Consider the following 8,566-nt stretch of genomic DNA (forward strand, 5'->3'; position numbering starts at 1 on the left):
AACATGCACAACCGATTGGCGACGCGCGGGGCAGCCGAGTGGTGAGGACGTGCACAACCGAGTGGCGACGCGCGGGGCGGCCGAGTGATGGCGCGGGGCGGCTAAGGTCTAACGGTGAAAATGGTCCTCGGAGGAGTTAGTCAGATGCTTTCGAAGCTGATGCAGTGATGAGGTCGGTGTAACGTGGTTGCGGTGCGAGAAGACCGGTGTGCCAACTGATTCTGAGTAGGAACAAAGATGGCGCGCACAGCATCTGGGTGATCATGCAACTTAACGAAGTGGCGGGTCCGAGTGCACTCGTTGAAGTGAAGGATCTGACTGGTGTCGAAGTACACGACCACTCAGGAGAGTGTGATTCTGAATGAGCTGCAGCCCCCGAGTGCGGCGTAGCACCCGAGTGTGGCATAGCGCTCGAGCATACTATAGGCTTCGACCGCGGTCCTGTTGGAACATGATAAATATAGTTTTAAATGGATAAATTGTAATTCATCGAGTCGGACTCGGGTAAAGGTGAGGAGGAGCTTCCGAGTGATGCTCGAAAGATGCAAACTCGCAAAGGAGTGAAGTGTGAAGTTTGATTACGAAAGTGACTTATCTGTCTCATGCCTGACGAGGTCTATATCATTGATACGATGAAGAGGATTCCACAGAGGGGTCGGCCGGATGTGTTTGAACTCAACAGAGCGACAATCTCGGTGTTGTGGTGCGCTAAGACCGGTATGGTGACCGAGTCTGAGTAGCGATGAAGTTGGCGCATAGGGTCGTCGAGTGGTCGCGTAACTTGTGTATGAAAAATAACACAAGCCAACGTAATAAATTCTCGAGGAAATTTGTTGTGTGCTGAAATAATTTGTGCGAATAATACCCATAGACACCCGCTGGGAGTGCAAGGGGCTTGCTGGTTAACCAGCAGGAGTCTGGAAGAGCGAAGGATCCGTTCATACTTGTCGAAGTGAAGGATACGACTAAACTCATTGGAATACTGGCTCAAATAAAACGGAAGTGTAGTGTTTCGACTGAGTTGCAGCCGCGGAGGACTGATGCAAACTCGAAATGAAGAACGACACATGGTGTTCGTGAATGATGTATGCGAAAAAATGGAAGTTGGACTCAGGATTCACATAACTAGTACTAAGCAAGTATGTGAAAATAAGCAACCGAGCGTAGAGGTACACTCGGTGGCGTGGCCTCCGGGTGAGCGTGAAGTGTGAATTACAGGATACTCGGGAACGCGGAAATAACAGAATGTAGTGCATGTAGAATGACTTAGCTGTCTCAAGGTGCACGAATGGCCGAGTGGTGAAGATGTGTTCAACCGATGGCGATGCGCGGGGCGGCCAATTGATGTAGATGTGTCCCACCGAGTGGTGACGCGTGGGGCAGCCGAGTGGCGAGGATGTGACCAACCGAGTGGCGACTCGCGGGGCGGCCGAGTGGTGATGAGGTGACCAACCAAATGGCGACGCGCGGGGCGGCCGAGTGGTGATGAGGTGACCAACCAAGTGGCGACGCGCAGGGCAGCCGACTGGTGATGAGGTGACCACCCGAGTGGCGATGCGCGGGGTGGCCGAGTGGTGATGAGGTGACCAACCAAGTGGCGACGCACGGGGCTGCCGAGTGGTGATGAGGTGACCAACCATGAGGCGGCGCGTGGGGCGGCCAAGTGCTGATGAGGTGACCAACCGAGTGACGATGCGCGGGGCGGCCAAGTGGTGATGAGGTGACCAACCAAGAGGGGACGCGCGGGGCGGCCGAGTGGTGATGAGGTGACCAACCAAGTGGTGACGCGCGGGGCGGACGAGTGGTGATGAGGTGACCAACCAAGAGGCGGTGCGCGGGGCGGCCGAGTGGTGATGAGGTGACCAACCGAATGGCGACGCGCGGGGCGGCCGAGTGGTGATGAGGTGATCAACCGAGTGGCGACGCGCGGGGCGGCCGAGTGGTGATGAGGTGACCAACCATGAGGCGGTGCGCGGGGCGGCCGAGTGGTGATGAGGTGACCAACCGAGAGACGACACGCGGGGCGGCCGAGTGGTGATGAGGTCACCAACCGAGTGGCGAAGCGGGGGGCGGCCGAGTGGTGATGAGGTGACCAACCATGAGGGGGCGTGCAGGGCGGCCGAGTGGTGATGAGGTGACCAACCGAGAGGCGACGCGTGGGGCGGCCGAGTGGTGATGAGGTGACCAACCGAGCGGCGACGCGCGGAGCTGCCGAGTGGTGATGAGGTGACCAACCGAGTGGCGACGCGCGGAGCTGCCGAGTGGTGATGAGGTGACCAACCGAGTGGCGACGCGCGGGGCGGCCGAGTGGTGATGAGGTGACCAACCCAGTGGCGATGCGCGGGGCGGCCGAGTGGTGATGAGGTGACCAACCGAGAGGCGACGCGCGGATCGGTCGAGTGGTGATGAGATGACCAACCGAGTGGCGACGTGCGGGGCGGCCGAGTGGTGATGTGGTGACCAACCGAGAGGCGACGCACGGGGCGGCCAAGTGGTGATGAGGTGACCAACCGAGTGGCGACGCGCGGGGCGGCCGAGTGGTGATGAGGTGACCAACCGATTGGCGGCACGCGGGGCGGCCGAGTGGTGATGAGGTGACCAACCGAGTGGCGACGCGCGGGGCGGCCGAGTGGTCATGAGGTGACCAACCAAGTGGCGACGCGCGGGGCGGCAGAGTGGTGATGAGGTGACCAACCGAGTGGCGACGCGCGGGGCGGCCGAGTGGTGATGAGGTGACCAACCGAGAGGAGACGCGCAGGGCGGCCGAGTGGTGATGACGTGACCAACCGAGAGGCGACGCGCGGGGCGGCCGAGTGGTGATGAGGTGACCAACCGAGTGGCGACGCGTGGGGCGGCCGAGTGAAGTAGACGCGTCCGCGGAGTGGTGAGGCGCTGGGCGTCCGAGTGAAGTAGACGCGTCCGCGGAGTGGCGACGCACGGGGCGTCGGAATGAAGTAGACGCGTCCGCGAAGTGACGACATGCGGGGCGTCTGAGTGAAGTAGACGCGTCCCGCGGAGTGGCGACGTGCGGGGCATTCGAGGGAAGTAGACGCGTCCTCGGAGTGGTGATGGATGTGGCGGTCCAGTGAACCTCCACAGGAAGGTCGATGGCGCGTTGAGCGAGAGGAAGCAGATGCCGCAGTCGAGGATTGCCTTGACCTATTGCCGCGTTCACTGAAGGAGGCAAATCCACCAGTGTGCTCGCCGCATGGAGTCGAGCCGCGGACGGGTTGAATGCAGTGGTCATGGTCGTTGCTTTGGAGGACCGGCCGAGTGAACCCCGCGACCTCACGGCCGAGTGAGCCCTATCCAAGCGGACGCCTCATCCGAGTGCTCCCACCCGTCCGAGTGAACCGCAGCCGTCGTTGTGGAGGTGCGGCGCAGATGACGCAGCGATGTGATACCGTGCTGGAGCTGGGCGGCTGACGAAGAGGTCAACTTGGTGCAGGGCTCGGTCAGTAACTGAGCAATAAATCCCTGTTAATTAGGCGTAATTGCTTGGCTAGCCAACGCATGGAAGGAGTAGCCCATGTCCAGACCATGTACGCAGAATCGAGTACGGGACCGTCGGAGGCTCCGGAGAGCAGCTCGGAGACCGTCGACATTGCGGCTGTCGAGGGCATGCCTGGTGCGGAGAAGCACGTCGACGAACAAGACAACGCCGGCGGGCACAATGTACCCGACTATGGCGTTCCGGGCCGGGTTGCAACCGCCGGAGTCACGCGTGTGTGGCACTGCCTCCATCGTTATGTGCACATTGTTGGATCTGCATTTCCATCGCAAGAGTTGCCGCAATACAGCTGACCAGAGGAAGACGCCGTCATGTGTGAGAGGTTTGAGGACGGCATCGAGGCTGGAGATGACGACGGGCGGACGGCGTCGGTGCCAATGCATGGAAGCGCAACGTCAACGTCGTAGATGGAGTCAGAGATGGCAACGCGTGGACGGCGTCGCTTCATCACCTGGGAGCAGAACCAATGATCAGAACGGAGCTAGGTGTCCCTTTTGTTGCTTCTTCTCCTTATGATTGATCACGCATGGGTGATGTCTGGTCCTACAGGAGGAAAAGATCAACCCATGATTAGATAATTATTTCAAAGAAAGACTAGATCAAATGGATACTTCCCTGATCGTTTTGTTTGTATGCATGGCGTGATGGCTAGAATTCTAGCAGCCAATCTCTCTCGCGATGGTCGCTGATCTGCTGCGGAAAATTGATGAAAATACCATTTGCACCATGGTTCGACAGACGCCATGCCCCACGGTGGGCGCCAACTGTCGTGGGAACGATTCCGACAATAAGAGAGGGGTGGGATAAAGGAGCACGATCTATCGAGATGCATATGGGTGACACGGTGTTTTAGCGAGTTCGGGTCTCTCCCGGTGGAGATAACAACCCTATGTCTCATGCTCCGGAGAGGCGTTATTTTATTTGAGTGTATATCCGGAGATTACAATATGTGTGTGAGAGAGAGGAGAACAGATCTCCATGCCTGAGCTAGTCCTAATACTAATGGCTCGAAAGAGCCAGGGGGAGGAATGAGAGAAGAAAGAGCCTCCTCAGCCTAGTGGTGGGGGTGGCTTATATAGAGTGCGCCACCCCATCACCTCCTATGTTACAAAGTGGGGCATGAATGCCATAATGCCAGCTCACTACCAAGCCTTCACTATGAGAATGATGTTTTGACTGCTTTGCTACCTGCTAGTCTTCGCATACCCGAGTGAGTCATATGGTTGAGTGGTGGACTGTCATCCGAGTGGATGGTATGTTGCTTGTCCGAGTGGATAGTATGCTCCGTGTCCGAGTGGATGGTATGTCTGTATGAAATTTATCTGGACACACATGCTCTATGGACCCCATGCTTTATGATATTTCGACCCTTCGTGGGCCTACCTGTTATGTGTATCCCCAACAGTACACATCAATAACATGTATATCAAATATACCTTTGTTCACTTTGCCATCCTTCTTATCCGCCAAATACTTGGGTCAGTTCCGCTTCCAGTGACCAGTCCCTTTGCAGTAGAAGCACTTAGTCTTAGGCTTGGGTCCAACTTTGGGCTTCTTCCCGGGAGTGGCAACTTGCTTTCCATTCTTCTTGAAGTTTCCCTTCTTTCCCTTGTCCTTTTTCTTGAAACTAGTGGTCTTTTTAACCATCAACACTTGATGCTCCTTCTTGATTTCTACCTCCGCAGCCTTGAGCATTGCAAAGAGCTCGGGAATTGTCTTCTCCATCCCTTGCATATTATAGTTCATCACGAAGCCTTTGTAGCTTGGTGGCAATGATTGAAGAACTATGTCAATAACACTATCATCTGAAAGATTAACTCACAGCTGAGTCAAGTGATTATGATACCCAGACATTTTGAGTATGTGTTCACTGACAGAACTGTTCTGCTCCATCTTGCAACTATAGAACTTGTTGGAGACTTCATATCTCTCAACTCGGGCATTTGCTTGAAATATTAACTTCAACTCCTGAAACATCTCATATGCTCCATGACATTCAAAATGTCTTTGAAGTCCCGATTCTAAGTCGTAAAGCATGGCACACTGAACTATCGAGTAGTCATTAGATCGAGCTTTCCAGACGTTCAAAACATCGGCATCTGCTCCTGCAGCAGGCCTTTCACCTGGCGGTGCATCAAGGACATAATTCTTTTGTGCAGCAATGAGGATAATCCTCAAGTTACGGACCCAGTCTATGTAGTTGCTACCATCATCTTTAAACTCAGCTTTCTCTAGGAATGCATTAAAATTCAGGGGAACGGTAGCACGGGCCATTGATCTACAACATAGATATGCAAATACTATCAGGACTAAGTTCATGATAAATTAAGTTCAATTAATCAAATTACTTAAGAACTCCCACTTAGATAGACATCCCTCAAGTCATCTAAATGATACGTGATCCAAATCAACTAACCCATGTCCGATCATCACGTGAGATGGGGTAGTCATCAATGGTGAACATCTCTATGTTGATCATATATACTATATGATTCAAGTTCGTCCTTTCGGTCTCCAGTGTTCCGAGGCCATGTCTGTACATGCTAGGCTCGTCAAGTTTAACCCAACTATTCCGCATGTGTGAAACTGTCTTGCACCCGTTGTGTGTGAACGTAGAGTCTATCACACCCGATCATCACATGGTGTCTCAACACGACGAACTGTAGCAACGGTGCATACTCAGGGACAACACTTTTACCTTGAAATTTTGTTAAGGGATCATGTTATAATGCTACCGCCGTACTAAGCAAAATAAGATGCATAAAAGATCACATGCAATCAAAATATGTGACATGATATGGCCATCATCATCTTGTGCTTTTGATCTCCATCTCCAAAGCATCGTCGTGATCTCCATCATCACCAGCTTGACACCTTGATCTCCGTTGTTGCGTCGTGGTCGTCTCGCCAACTATTGCTTCTACAACTATCGCTAACGCATAGTGATAAAGTAAAGCAATTACATGGCGTTTGCATTTCATACAATAAAGAGACAACCATAAGGCTCCTGCCGGTTGCTGATAACTTCTACAAAACATGATCATCTCATACAATAACATATATCACTGTCGGATCGGGGGTTCCGGCAAAACCCTTAAGGTTCGAACACTAGGGTGCGCGCGAAGTTCTTTCCCTCCTACCGATCCGCGTCCTAACTAGCTAAGATCTCGAGCACAAACTCGATGAACTCACAACACAAAAGACACCAGATTTATACTGGTTCGGGCCACCATTGTGGTGTAATACCCTACTCCAGTGTGGTGGTGGTGGATTGTCTCTTGGGATGATGTTGAACAGTACAAGGGGAAGAACAGCCTCCTGAGGTTGAGGCGTTCTTATGCTTGGTGTGCTTGTGGGTGAGAGGATGGAAGATCGGATCCTTTTTCCTACTACGGTGGCTAGTTCTACTTATATAGGCCCTGGTCCTCTTCCCAAATATTGAGCAGAAAGGGAGCCAACAACGGCCAATTTGAAAGGGGACAGCTAGTACAGCCTATCCTGACAAAAGCAGTCTTCGCCTGCAAAAGGCTCTGGTGGTGACGCCGCCTTGGGCTCCATGGTGACCTCCGTCTTGCCCTCCTGCTGGTCTTGGTCCCATTGCACCGATATGGAAACCTTTGCTTGATGCCTCGGTACTCCGCGCCTGCGCTTGCCTCCTTAGCACCAAAGAGGAAACGAGGACGCTGCGCGCGCTGGCGCCCGCCTGGCGCCCGCCTGGCGCCCGCCTGATCTTGATCGTCATGGCTCACGTCACGAGAGCCTCGCGAGGTTTGCCCTGCCTTGATCTCTCCGCTCCTCGTGAGGGAACCTGGTGAGGCCGCTCCTGAGGAGGTCTTGTGTCGTCCGCCTCGCGAGGCTTGGCCCCTCACGAGGGTCTTGAACACCTTGTTGATGAAGATGGGCCATATAGGCCTGCTAGCACAGCCATGCCGTGGGCCGCAGGTAGGCAAGTCTGGGGACCCCCATTTCCAGAACGCCGACAGTAGCCCCCGGGCCCAAGGCGCGCTCGGTCTTGGCTTTGAGGCGAAGCCAAATGTCAAGTACGGAGCGCCGCGGGCCCCAAAAGCCTGCGGCCTTGATCGACGCGTGGCGGTTGATTGGACATGGGCGTCGCCGCTTCCCCACGCTGCCTCGGCAACTGCCCGACTCGACAAGTCCCTGCGACATGCAAGGAAAACCATCATTACCTGTGATCGTGGGAGGCGCCGGTTGGCCTTGTTCCGCTATAAATGGGGAGGGGGCGGAGCCCCCGGTCGCCCATTCTTTCCCATTCCGCTTGCTTCTTCCTCCTCTGCTCCATCACCGACTCCCATGGCACCGTCGAAGAGGTTCTCCACCGCAGAGAAGGGAAAGGCCCCTTGCGAGGGGCCCGGCTCCCCGGCACCCAAGCGGGGACGCGGCCGTCCCCGTAAGCACACCGCGACTCCCACCGCGGCCCCCCGCTCCCGGGGTGGCGCCGCTGCGCGTGGCAGGGGTCGCTCTGGTCGCGGCAGTCCCGTTGATGAAGGGAGACGTGCCGTGGTAGCGCGGCCTCCCCGGCCGCGCTTCCACTCGGTAGAGGTGCTGCCGGAGTTCGTTGTCTGGTCGGAGGATCCGACCGGCAACTGGCTTTAGCTTCCACGCTTCTTCGCCGATGAGCTGCCAGCCTCTGGTCCAGGCGGGCACTGCCTGCAGGCGGGCGGCTGCTGTAGCAGGGCCTCCTGGGTCGTGGTTGAGGTCTCCGCCGCGGGCAACATAGCTCTGGCCCGAGGTTGGCAGACGTTCGCCCGCGCGCGCGGCCTGGGCAGGCGATGCACCCTCCATTTCAAGTATGATGGTGATGCGACCCTCTACGTGAGGGTGTTTGGGGAAGATGGCCGCCACGCCGCGTGCTGCCCCGAGATGAAAGACGGCGAGGAGGTGCTCAGCCTCGGCGATGGCCGCGACGAGGGCGAGGGCGAGCCCGCCGGTCGCGCCTCGTCCAGTTACGGTGGCTCTTCTCTTGGCGACAGTTCCAGCAGTGGCGGCTACGCCCGGCCGCCACGCCGCCGCGCTCGCATCGAAGGTGGTAGCGGG

Source organism: Aegilops tauschii, chromosome 5, assembly GCF_002575655.3.
Source record: "Aegilops tauschii subsp. strangulata cultivar AL8/78 chromosome 5, Aet v6.0, whole genome shotgun sequence".
NCBI classification, from domain to species: Eukaryota; Viridiplantae; Streptophyta; class Magnoliopsida; order Poales; family Poaceae; genus Aegilops; species Aegilops tauschii.